Source organism: Pinus tabuliformis, chromosome 7 (assembly GCF_031772625.1).
Source record: "Pinus tabuliformis cultivar Carrire ecotype Pingquan chromosome 7, CPIR1, whole genome shotgun sequence".
In the NCBI taxonomy this organism is placed as follows: domain Eukaryota; kingdom Viridiplantae; phylum Streptophyta; class Pinopsida; order Pinales; family Pinaceae; genus Pinus; species Pinus tabuliformis.
Genome location: NC_142293.1, coordinates 541,672,985 through 541,687,200, shown reverse-complemented (window position 1 = coordinate 541,687,200; position 14,216 = coordinate 541,672,985). Strand labels below are relative to the sequence as shown.

At 36.9% G+C, this 14,216-nt stretch overlaps 1 pseudogene; it reads right to left on the bottom strand.

Moving 5' to 3' along the window:
- Nucleotides 1-9,484: 9,484 nt before the first annotated feature.
- Nucleotides 9,485-11,797, bottom strand: LOC149248471 (uncharacterized; annotated as a pseudogene).
- Nucleotides 11,798-14,216: the final 2,419 nt, after the last annotated feature.

The window sequence follows — 14,216 nt, the reverse complement described above, 5'->3', positions numbered from 1 at the left end:
ATTAAAAGTGCTACCTCAGACCATTTCAAGGAGCTCCTATCTGAAACAGGGGAGGAAGAACCCTACGCTGACCTCTTGCAGCATTTGCCAACAAAGATCACAGCAGACTTAAATAAAAGGCTGACAGAAGAGATAAAAGAGGATGAAGTTAAGGAAGCAATCTGGTGTCTTCAGCCCAACAAGGCACCCGGGCCGGACGGTTTCCCAATATGTTTTTATAGAGAATATTGGGAGTTGATAAAAAAGGATCTCATAAAATACTTCAAATGGATACAGAGGAAAGGCAAAATAGGAGGCTACACAAATGCAACACACCTGGCCCTCATCCCAAAGGAGAACCGCCCTTCTAACTTCTCCCAATTTAGGCCAATATCCTTATGCAACTCCTCCTATAAAATATTCACAAAAATCCTCGCCTTCCATCTCAAACCTCTTCTGTCGATGTTAATTTCAGAAAACCAACGAGGCTTCATGGCTAACAAGCAAATATCTAACTCCATTCTCTTGGTTCAGGAATCCATTCGCTCTAGTTACTCCAGGAATGAAAAGGGTTTCATTTTGAAACTAGACTTGGCAAATGCCTTTGACAGGGTTAGGCATTCCTTTCTTTTTGTTGTACTTCAGAAAATGGGTTTTTCTCGCTCCTTACTTGATATTATAAGAGCCTGTATCTCTGGCCCTTGGATTGCTCCTCTTATCAATGGTAGACCTGGACCTTCTTTTCGTTCCTCAAGGGGTTTAAGACAAGGCTGCCCCTTATCTCCTTACCTTTTTCTCTTAATGGCAGAGTCTTTCAGCTGTGCGCTTGACCATAAGAGGCAGGCAGGCCTCATCACTGGTATTAAATTCGAAGATGGAGTGAAAAATATCAATCACTCCCAATTCGCTGATGATACTCTGCTGTTGGGAGGGGCGACTACAATCATAGCTCGAAGATTCAAATCCTTATTAGATCAATTCATGAGATATTCAGGGGGCCAGATTAACCATCTCAAAAGCTGCATTTACAGATGGAATGCCTCAGCTCAAACGATACAAAGCATTGCCACTATATTTGGTGTTCCTTGCAAGTTAAATTGGGGTTATTTCAGCTACCTGGGAATGTCGGTGAGTATTGGGAATGTAAGGGCAGATGTTTGGGAATTAACCTTAGACAAGATGAAAAGAAAAGTACAAAGATGGGGAACATCTTGGCTCAATCCAGCTGGACGAATAGTGCTTTTAAAATCGGGTCTTTCCTCCCTCCCTCTTTATCAATTTTCCTTGGCTCAGGCTCCAGCTTCTTTTCACCGTAAAATGGACAGTATTCTCAGATTCTTCCTTTGGCAGGGAGGGAAAAATGAGAAGAAAAAATTCAACTTGGTTGGTTGGAAACAAGTCACTCAAAACCAAGAGAAAGGTGGCCTTGGCATTAGATCCCCAATCCTCATGAATATAGCTTTTAGAGGAAAATTGATATGGAGACTCATTGAAAACCAAACATCCTGGTGGAAGAAAGTCCTGGAGGCAAAATACCTCAGCCATCCAAGGCAGCATCTTCTTGAAGTAGAGATCCCCAACAGAAATTGCACAAAGATTTGGAAGCTTTGTAAAAAAGCCATCATCTTCATGGCGCAAAACATCTCTAAGGTGCTCAAAGGATGTAAGGAAGTTAACATCGGCACTGACAAAATCATGGGAAATCCGCCAATCAACAGCCTCCCAGGTATGAAATCTATAACACTCTTCCTCCAAAGAAAAGGGATATATAAATTAAACCAAATTTCTCAATGGGATGCTTTATCCCATGCTTGGATGCAATGGAATTTTCCTCCCATTCCTCAACGTCTCAAAGGCAACTTTGATAACTTCTGTAAACATCTGCACAGCATCAATCCCACCTTTGAAAATGACAAGGATGATTTCATATGGGATCCTACAGGCACTAGCTACACAATAAAAGCAGGGTATGAATATTTGAACAGCAAGGAACACCCAGCGCCAACATGGATACACTGGAAAACTGTATGGAAAGCAGAAGCTATACCTAAAGTTAAATTCTTCATGTGGACTCTTTTGAAAGGAAAAACTCTTACGGCTGAGAATCTTAAAAAAAGAGGCATAGCAGGACCTTCCAGATGTCCTAATTGTCAAGATGCAGAGGAGTCTATTCAGCATCTTTTTATTTCATGCCCTTTCGCAGTCTCTTGCTGGAGTGGCATCAATCCTTCCGTGACCCTCATCTGGAATTCTCAACAATCTATCGGAGAAGCTCTAAACAACTGGAAAAGAAGTTACCCCTGGCAATCCATGAAACACAACCCTACTAAGAGAGTGTGGGATGCTCTCCCTTTTGCTATTCTTTGGAGGATATGGATTGCCCGGAACAACATGATATTTAGAAATAAAGAGACTTCTATCAGGCATCTCTGTATTAAGGCAAAAAATCTGGCGGTTGAAACAATTGCCTCTAAGCTCACAAAAAAAATCGACATATCCAGCCTATGGGTCGAGGAAAAAGATTTCATCAGAAATCTAACAGAAAAGATAAGTATCCCATTGACAGTGAACTCATGCAGCAATCCGGGCAAGGCTAACAGGATCAGATGGAAAATTCGATTAAAGCAGACCGACTTCGACAACTGGCTTCGCTCAAGTAACATTCACTCCTTGTTCTTTGACGGTGCCTCTAAATCTAATCCGGGCGCTGCAGGAGCAGGGGGCATTATCTTCAATCCCTTTGGCGAGCCCTTAGTCTCTTTTGAATGGGGTTTGGGGACCCTCTCCAACAATAGAGCTGAGGCCCTGGCCCTTTACCAAGGAATTCTTAAGCTACAGACTCAGGGAATCAAAAAATCTTTCATCTTCAGTGACTCTGCTATCATTATCAACTTAATGAATAGCCAGCGGAAAGCTTCTAATATTTTCTTGCAACAAATCATCAACAGATGCAAAGTTCTGATTAATCATGATACGAAATTCCAATTCTATCACATCCTCCGAACCATCAATCGAGAGGCAGACAAAAGGGCCAGTCATGCTTGCTCTTGGCCCAAAGGAAGCCTGTTCTGTAACAATGAAGATTCGTTTCAGTTCCTCCCGTGATTTTCATGAATTATTTAAACTATTTATGTCATATGATCTGCGCTACTATCAAAGCGTACTCCGATGAAATCTCCTGTAATCTCGAGGCCCTCTGTTGCAATCTTCAGATAATACCTTCATATCTTATAGCAGATCTTGTTGTATCTCCTAAATATTACTTCTCCTTTGGACTCCGTGATCGACCTAGATTCCTTCACGTGATCTGGCTCGCTTTGGGTCTCTGCCCGCCGGCTATATATCATGGGAAGCTCCCCTCTCATCTGCAAGTGCCCCTCTTCTTGCTTCTTTTTTTCCCTCGATCTCGCTCCCTTTATTAGCAGTTATTTTTCGACCTCCAATGTTGTGATAGCTCCATCGATCAGGCTCCCTTCTGCCCGAATTTCCCTTCCTGGGTTTTCAAGCTCCTCCAGATCACCTCAGCGCAATCCTCCCTTATCTCACCTTGCTTCCTATCGCACAGCTTTAGACTCTGTCCCAATTCCTGGAATTTTCCTCAGTTCTGCTTTCAAATTCCCGAGAACCCCTTCTACTCTTTCCCCTGCCTCTCAGCTCATCATATTGGTTATCATTATCGTCAATACAGCCTGTGGGAGCCTTCATCCAGAATCGTTCCAAATCTGATTTGAAGTTCTTTGGATGGATCACAGTGAAGATTGCCTCCATTGTCGTGACCTGCAGGTAGAACTAGAGCAAGTTAGAGCTCATCAGCGCCTCTTGGATGAGAAAATCGAAGCTGCTTCCAGAATCATTTCAGCAAAATATGAAGCCGACATTGCCCTCTTCCTTCATCGCATCTCCTCTCTGCAGGAGCAATTCATCTCTCTCAAAAACACTTGTGCACACATTCAGGAATCTGTTGACATTCTTAGGTATATGATGGACAAGATCAACGCCCCAAGTACCAGCTCCTCTAGCATAAAAATCGCAGAAGCTGACAGCCACCCGGAGAACTCCACTGCTCGACAAATCAGTCACATAAGCATAGATTAGATGTTTTGTAAAGTTAGTCTGTTACTACTCCAGTTTGTCCGAATTTACACTTGTGTTAGAGTCTTTCAAGTAGATTATGGAAACAATTCAGCAGAATCCTTCAATGTAATTCAGATGCAAGCTCATCCTATGAGCTCTTCTCCTGTATTGCTGGAGCTTAGTCTCCCCTCCTTTTTTTGAATACATACAGCACCCGAATTTGTGAAAAAAAAAAACAAACCCACATGTGAAATATGTTTTCCCTATACTTGTTTGTTCCAATATATACAAATTCCCTCTAGTCACTTGGATAACAATTGCAATAATGTTTTCCAAAGATGCAATACTAGAACTGATATTTCAATCTTCGTGGTTGAATACTAGCACTTAATTACTCGTTTTAGTAATTTATTTTAACAATGTGATGGTAAAGCTCATTTTTAATGATTCCTCTTTAATAATTTATTAAGTTTGACATGTATAAAGAAGAACCATTCACCTCTACCAAAATGGGAGTACTTAGAATTCTATATTCTATCATGGCATAATATACAATTTCATGGGCATCTTGTTCTAATGTAAATTTTTTTAAAGTTTCATAGTGTATGATTTTATTTTATTTATGCCATTATAGTTTGAAGTTAGTTCCTTGCTTTGGGAGGAAAAATTCACTCAATGGGTGTTGGAAATACTAAGAGGGGGGGTGAATCGGTATTTCTTATACAATTGTTATTTTTTATGCCAGTTAAGATCACTTATAAAACAAAACACAAAATGAACAATAAAAATAAATAGTTTTTTTAATAAGGTGACAAGGACTCCAATCCTCTTTACAATGAATCAATTATAATATTGTTTCAGGGATCCAACCCTAGATGAAGACTCCAATCTTCATTCTACCAGGCACCAACCTATACTTTTCCAAGCACCAAATTGGTCTTCTTGAGGAATCCAATCCTCTTGGGCTCCAACTCTCCCAGCTGATTCAGGCTCCAACTTGGTCTTCTTGAGGACTCCAATCCTTTAGGGCTGCAACCCACTGCTTCAAATCTTCAATATTGATTCAACGATTCTTCAAGTCTTCCAATGTATTCTACAACAAGCCTTGGTAGTATCTTCAAGTACACCCTCAAAAATTCCCTCAATTTATCTGCAATGTACTTTAGCCTATCAATTACAACTTTATGATCCACAAAAGGTATATCCATAACTCTTCATGATACCCAAACACGTTTCTTCAAGGTCACTTCACGAGGCTTCAATAATGCTCCAAAGGTCTTTAAGAATATTCAATAAGATGCTCAAAAGGGTCCAATCAATATACCAAACAATTCTTCAAGTGCTTCATAATTTCCTGCTCTAAGCCCACTCCAAAAAACCTTCTTTAATGGATCTTCAACAATGCATAATGATGTCTCCAAGAATGTCTATAAGTTCTGCTTCTACAAGTGACTTTTTTATTTCTTCCTAACAAGATATTCCTTGAGCAACACCAAGATACATTTCAAGATCAAGTTGCTTCTAGCTCCAAGGTATTCACAAGAATAATCAAAGAGGGGTATTTAAAGACTACTAAATCCACTTCAAGAGTTGATCCTAGGTCTGCTCCAAAAGACTGCCTCAAAAAAAAAAGGTTTCTTCTTAAAATGTCTTCAAATAACTGCAAATTAAATTCACAAGCTTCAAAAACGATGGTTTTAATAGTGCTTCTGAAAGCCTTCTATGGTGGTGCAAAACTTCACTTCAAGAGTCACAAAGGTTGCTTCTTATATCCCCAAAAATTTACTTCAAGGAGTGCCCAGTTGTTTTTAATAATGTCCCAAAGATGAATTCAACACTGCTTTAAGGGTGCCTTCAAAAATGTCTTCATGTGTTGCTACAATAATCTCTAAAGTGTCTACAAGTCTACTCCAATATACCTTCAATGGAATTGCACAAGTCTGCTCTAAGGTTTGTTTTCAACGTTTAAGCTCTAAGGTGTCTGAAGTTTTCTCCAAATAGCATGCCCGAATTACCTATGTTATGAGGTCTTCATACAATCTCCAGAAAGGCTAAGACACTTGTTCCTAGAGGACCGAGGCATAGCTAGTTTCTAGAGCCACAGTTACAAAGATTACAGGTCTTTTTTTCACTAACCATAGAGAGGCCGAAATTACAGTCACCTCAGGGCCGATTTTCCATAGTGGATTGGACGAGCTACATGTGTAAAAAAAACAACGAAATTTCCATAGTAATTACCAAAACAAAATTTCAAATTTTCGTCTTTTTTTTACACTTCAGATCTCATCTTCTTCTCTAGTAGTCTACCGAATATTAGAGACTAGAATGATGAGTATATGTTGTCATTTATACTTGTTCATGTATATTGTGAAGAGACACGTTTTTTGACAGAGTTGACCTATAGGTTTATTTAATTATTTGTAGCAACCGACTTGAATTTGTAATTTTTAATATTTGTTTATTGTATGGGAAACTATGGTTTCAAAACTCTATTATGTACATCTTTAACATGATATTCACAATTTTTATTATTTTTTGCTGCTATATGTAGGGCATATTTTCCTTGTAGTGCATCTTGGGTTTTGCATTATTACATGGTTAGAGCATCATGGGTATCTTCAATAGGGTATCATCATTAGGACAAGGTTTCATCATTCTCAATAAGGGATAACATGCACACCAGGGATTCTTCAACATAATAAGTCGACATCATCGGTGATTAGGGTTATGGTTTGTTTAGCATCAGCAAGCAACAACAATGTTAAGGTTACATTGGCTAGGTTTTCCATCATCTTCAATAATGACATCAACGTATTGAAATCAATGACAACTTTGACCAACAATCTCCCCCTTTGTCATTGATGACAATACTCTTCTTCTTTCAACATTTTCTCCCCTTTTAACATCAATGGAAAATGGGGTGACTTTCCTAATAGTGTATTTCCATGAAGTTCTCCCCCTATCATGCTTTTCATCATCCTTCTTTTTTACTCATCTTTATGACGCTTATGTTGCTCCCCCTGTCTTCATGCTTTTTCTTTGTCATGATTACTGCAACATCTCTTTCCATAGTACCTCTCAAGCATCTTATCATAGTCATCAAAAGATATGTATTTGTGTTACATAGAGTGGCTAAAAGTCCACATATGACTCTCCCAAGGATAACATCAGAAATTATGAGATCCCCCTAACTTAAGCTTGTGTTTTTCATGCCATAGAATTATAATCTGAAATATTATTTTTATGAAATTATTCTAGAATACCATAGGATTCGGTCTCCCATTTTTTTTTCAACAACACTTGCAAGCTCTATACTAAATTTCTCCATTTCTTTTTTCCAGAGAGACTAAATCCTTCTTCATCCCCTGCATCTGCTTAGCTTTCTCACTGATTGAAACCTTTTCATATTCCAATGCAACCCTTCTATGTTGAAGCTCCTACTTTAAGCCATCAATTTGTTCTTCACATATATATTGGCTTGGTGAGATTTATTTTTCAGTGATATAGGCATGTATATGTGTCTTATAATATCAAATCTAGGTGTCCTCGTTCATCATTATACTCTGCGTAGTGTGTTGGACAATATTATCTCAGAGTAATCTCATATCCTTCATAATCATCAATAGGTACCACACCATAGGTCGCATCATTTTCAAGTGTATCCAATGTTGTATTTATTTTTGTGACATTATCAACGAAAAGTGCCCACTTGTCTATTGTAAAAACTTGAAATTGCTAGAAAAGCATCAACACAATTAGGATGTGCAACAACTAAGCTTCCATTGTAGGTACAAGAATAAATAATTGCCTCGTCATCTTCATTGTCTTCACACCCACAGATACAACAAACTTGCTCTTCTGCAACCATATTTCTATGTTTTGAGTCATTGCACATGTCTTTAAGTGACATTTTGATATATAATCCTTTGAGGCAGTCCCTTAACAAGGCCCAGACCATGTTGCTCAATTAAAAATTGTGTTGTTGAAGCATTTGGGTAGGAAGATAGATACGAGTTAATGAAAGAAAATATTTAAAGGAAATCTAATACAGATAACATCATCCCTTTAATTCACTTCTCCTTTTTCCTTATTAACAAGGCATGACCCTTCATTTCTACTTCCACGAAACTTTGAAATAGTGCCCATAGTGAATGAAATTTTGTTTTTCTTCTTCCTATTATTAATTTTGGAAATATTACCAAAATTCATGCCTTTTTGTTCGTAAACATCCCTTTTCTTGGGAAGCCATTTCATAAATATTCTCATTTTCAACAATTGTTCCACATAAACTAGTAGTACTAATGCTACTTTCCAACTTCACGAGGACCTCAACAGCTTTGTTGGCATCACAATTTTTCCTGAAGATAAAACTGCTCTAGAGTTTAAAGGGATGACTCTATTTGATTTGTCTTTCATGACCTATGTAAAAGCCTTAGTGTATTGATCTTGAGAGGCAATTCTTAAGCTTCTACTCCCCCTGACAGTATGCATCGTCTTTCTCTTCCCAATGGGCAGAACCTTATTGGTCTTTGCCTATAATTTTAATTATAAGTGTCATTTAAGTATCGAAACATGTCCACTACATGAGGCCACACAATATTATTAGTTTTGTTTAATGTTGTTCAAAACTATTGTTGTTATAAATACACAAATATTACTCCTTTAAAGTTTTGTTATTTTATTGGTTTAATGATTAATTTCTAGCAAAATCTGGATGTCGGGAGGTACATGGTCCAGGATCAGATCTAGACACGTTATGTGTAGGGCCTTGCTATGTGATTAGGGAGGTGAGTATTGAATGTTATTGTTTTTTGGTTTACTTGTTATCAGTCAAATTGCTTTTCATGGTGGTGGATTGATTTAACAATATATTGTGTCGGTTTTCATAATACTATCTATGGGTGATTTCCTTGGACACAGTTTGCTTGGTTGTCCACATGGATACAATGTATGCAGCTGGCTTATTCTAGATGAATACTACTAATCTGAATAATAAATTTACATTTCTCTTCCATAGGAGGATTTTTTTTGGCATTTTTCATGACATGTTGGCTTAAATGTCAGAAGTCTCTAAACTCCTTCTGGTCCATGATGCATATGTACCTATCATGAAGTTGAAGTTTAGAGGGACATCTACTTTTTTTTGGCTAGTTAGCTTCAAACTTATTTTCCATTGAATGCTTAAGCCATAATACAATAAAGATTATAAAATTCCTCGTATATATCAGACTTTGATTCTGGAATATGCACTTGAAAAATGGAAGCAAAGCTTTGATTTCACTTCATAAAAAATCTTAATGTTATAAGCTCATATGATACTTGTAGTAATAATAAAGCCATAGATCTACATTGGGGGGGGGGATTGATTTACAGAATATATGCATGCACGAGATAACACAAATATTTGTGTCAACAAAATCCATTAAATATGTTACCATTGTTTCTTTCCCTTTCTCTTTTTCTTGATATTTTTGGCATGATTCCCAGTCTTCATGCTTGCATTTTTTGGTACACCATTACTAGTGTCAAACATCCCAGATACCATTGCATTTTGAAACCAATCAAGAAAAAAAAATTGTCATATTTTCATCTAGGTTTGTAGGTGCATCATCATTTGTGTCAACTTTGTGAGTTGAAGTGCTTCCTTGAGAATAATATTTTCCAATAAGGGTAGTACTTGTATGAAAAGTGGGTTTAGTTGTGTTTGGAGGACACTTTGTACCCGCTCAAATGACCCGCTCAGTTGCATCATATAATTTTCTTAAAACAGAGGAATATGCACATTTTGTGTCCACCTTTCTAAGCACCCCAAACAAAAATGCATGGCCTATTTTTTCAACCCATCTATCTCCATATTTTTCTTGATGGTAATCATGGAATCTTGGCACCACCTAGCTTGTGATTTTTTCCTATCAGTGTGTATCCAAATATGTGAACCATTGCATTTTTTGCAAGCTATTCTTCTTGAATTTGCTTGAATACTATCCCTCTCATCCTCAACATTAGGACACCTATATCTAAAAGGGTTGTGCCTGCCACTCCTTTGAACACCACTTCTAAAATTATGAAGGTGATTGACTAGCTCCTCCCTCCTTAGTTCATTATCATAAATTTTCCTCTTAACTAAATCCAATAGAACCTCATATCCATTTTGGAGTTTCTTAAAAGCTTCCTCAACTTTTACATTGTCCATATATTTGTCAAGATGAACCATCATTTCCTTTTTCATGTACTCATTTTTTAGGACAATAATGTTTATCTTCTCATAACGAGAAAAACCCAACGCTGCATAGTGATTAGGATTATATAATAGTGAGAATACTTCCTCTTCAGAAGATGGATCTCCTCCAGCCAGGCCACTGGTTGAGGGCCCTCTTTCACTATCTCTAGACTTACTATATTGAGAGCTTTCACCAAATTGTCTAGCTAAAGAAAAATTACCTTCTTCACCATGAGGACCACTGTATCCAAATGCATGAGATAAATTTATTTCCCTTCCATTAGTCCCTTCATATTCTGGATCAAAACCTATCTCTTTACCTTCTTTTGCATTGTGCTTTAGAAAGTAAATGAAAATGTCACTAGATATGAAAACCAAGTTCATGCATAGAACCATGCCAAGCCATCCCACATGAAATTTAACAGAATAGATAGAGTACATAATTGTAATCAACAGCGTATTCAGAGAAAAAGTAATACCCACTGCTATATTCAATAAGTTAGTCACCTGAAAGATACCATGTATCCATAGAACTACCACCACAATAACAATTGTTGTCAAGTCTAAAGTTGTGTAGCCAAAAAAATGCCATTGTGCAAGCTACACCTTGAATCAATAACTCCCAAGCTCAGAAAAACATTGAAAAGGCTTGTCATTGCGGTGAAGCTAAGAAAGTTGCACCAAATAAACTTAAAGAAGGATGATGTGCCCAAACAAAGAAATGAGTCCATGCCTCTAAGACAACAATCCAACCACAATATGAAAAGTAGCATGAATAAGCTCCCAAAATGCAATAGCCATGTGCAAAATATGGGCCATGTATGATAAAACCTATGAACAATAAAGTCTCTTGCCTATAAAATAGTTGCAATGAATGTCGTTAATACATTCTTCTTTTGTTGGATACATTCTGAAGCTTGTCTAAACAGAGTAGATGCACATGAAAATTTACTCATTCCCATTCCCTTCTAGTTTTTGGGAAATGACATGTATCCCATTCTCCATGATTTCTTGCATCTCAAAGTATTGAGTAATGGTAGATTGAGTAGGGAAATGTATGTCTATGTTGCAACTTTCAACATTCATCAACCTTTCGTCATACTCCCTTGCCTCACCAACATTAGTTCCATCACCATCTTCAACATTTCTTTGCCCTCCATTTTATGTGGATGTGCTTACTTCTTTTTACTTAGAAGAAGTATGTTTTGTACTCGGTTTTTTTTTTTCGAATAGGGAAGTCCTGCCCTTAGTAATGTTGGGTTCTGTGGGTACTGCACCCTATTTACCATCTCCTGAACCTCTGGAACTCCGTGATTTGGTCCTATAAACATTGCTCTGATTGTTTGGGCAATCAATATTCTGAGCATTATCACCATTGTTGCCAAATTCCTTGTGTATGGCTGAAGTTGTGAACCTTGAACCCATTTCTCTTGAGCGCATACTAGTTGACCCTAAAGAGCAAATATTGTCCACTGATCCATTCTTTTCAAACCCATTACCATGTACGTTACCCTTTCTAGCCATGAAACCAAAAGAGACAGGCCTTCTGATCAGTCCCATGCTAACTCTAATATGAATGATTCACCACCATAAGTTTCCACAAAGGAAAGAACTATACATTTATATTTAATATTTTCTCGGGTACATTGGAACTAGAGTCTCAACATGGGGAGAGTTAAATGGATTTCAAACCTTGTTGGAATTTTTTTTTCCACTACCTGCTTCTGCCAGGACCAATTGTAGAAAAAGCAGAGTCAAATGTATTCAATAAGTCATTTGATAGCCAAAGAAACTACTTAAAAATGGAACCAATTGGGCATCAAATATGGCCATCGTCATTCAGTAAATGAACCTTAGTCTGGATTAGAGATGTTTCATTCTGCAACTTACTGGCTCAGCTTTCACTTACGTGAAAGCAGAGCAATGGGGATTCACTCTAGGTGCAAGACCCTATGGAGAGGGAGGTCGTGAGGGATATCTATTGATTTGATTTATGTTAAGATATCACTTTGGGTTGTTCCTGAAGTAATTTACTCCTTCACACAAGATAAATCAAATATTCATATTCAGGAAATAACGTTATGGTTGGCTCTGTTTTTTAATCATTTTTTCATGTCATTGGAGGCAAGTTGTGGTGTCTCCCTTTGCCTGCCACTAATTATTTTGTTTAGAATCAATGCATATTTTTTTAAATTTGAGTTGTGCATATCATTCGATCCTAATTAGGAAATTCATTTCTGATATACAATTTTTGTATTGGCATGTATATAGGATTTCGATATCTCTCAAGAGTCAGTACTCTGTGATGTTGATGAAATAAGTGCAAGGAACCTGAATGGACGCAGAGTTGCTGATCATATTTTGTGCCTTGCCTATTCTTTTTTTCTTTACCTTGTTTTCAGTTACTGTTGCTTATCACTGTGCATATATTTTATACATTTTCAAACAAATTTGGAAATAGTTTTCTTAATATAATTCATCCTTCTTTTGTTTCATGATTGCTCTAATATGTTGCCACACTACTTCACCCATTGCTACCTTTTTGATACACACGTAGAAGTGGAAAGGTAGTCACGCTCACCAACGATATATGTGCTTCCTTAATATGAAATATCTATTAGAGAAGAAAAGTGTGCAAAAACAAAAGAAAAGTGGGCTTATGTTTTTGTTAGTTGTGTAGAACTAATTGTTTGAATTGGTACACCAATATTTACTAACAAAGTATAAGAAAACTAGCTTGGAACTATTCTTTGTACTTTTGGTTTGGATTGCGGTAAACCATTCAAGGATTTTTGTCTATTAATTTGCTCTTGGTGGATCATAACTTGAGACATAATGAATCTTTTTATCAAAGATTATTGTCATTTTTTTACCAGAAAAACAATTCCATGGAACTTACATGCCTTATTTTCGATAACTTTGATGAGTGATGTAAAACCTATAGGGAAAGCATTTGTATTCATGTTTTGAATGGAAATGCAATGCCTTCTACAGGGTGTATTTCATGCATTCATTGGTGACAGAATAAAAACTCCATCTTATGATTTGCACAAAAGGAAATGGATTTAGTATGACGTGGTGCCTTTTTGGTGCGAAAGATTGTTTCTTTTCCTTAACTTTGCGCATTTTTTATCATATACCTTGATAGGTTCACCATTGATTTATTAATTTTTCCAGTGGCATGTTAACCAATAAATATTAGATTTGGAAACTAACCTTACATATCATTGTTTTCACATACTACCCCTTGATGTCAATGTTGTAAACTTAGCCACATTTTTATCAAATGAAGTTGCAACCACTACATTATAATGAGGGATTTCATCTACTTTGTTGCTTTATATTTTTTAAATTGCCTTATTGCTAAATTTGGATGAACCTTTTGGGGATTAGTTTAGTTTGGACTTTCTACAGAAAATATATGTCGGTTTCTATTTATTGACTTTTCATCCTGTGGTCCTTTCATATGCATTTAATCCAAGATTGGAATTCTCACTAAATATGTTAAAAATGTCAATAATGGAATCAGGTTATGCTTTTACAATAATTATATAAAGAAATACCTCCTTATGAGTGGTATGGTCATCCTTCTATGTGACTGGAATTTATGAGACAGTTGCAGTTGATATATGCATGGTTGCTTCTATTTCTACAACTATTATAGTCTGGTATCCTCCATGGTAAAAACTGGACAGTGGGGGAATGAAGATTATATCACATTTCTAAGGAGGTATGGAGTCAAGCAATATTGATTATTTATATTAGTTGATTGATGAGTTTTTTTTTCCCTGGGAAAAATCGTAATTTTCTATTATAAATGGAAAATTACATGTTGTAGATGTTGGTGGCATATGTTATATGTGTGGTCGTAGCCATCAAAATATATAGGTCTGTACATAAGTACCCACTATGGGTATACCTTCAGGTTCAGTAAATATTTATA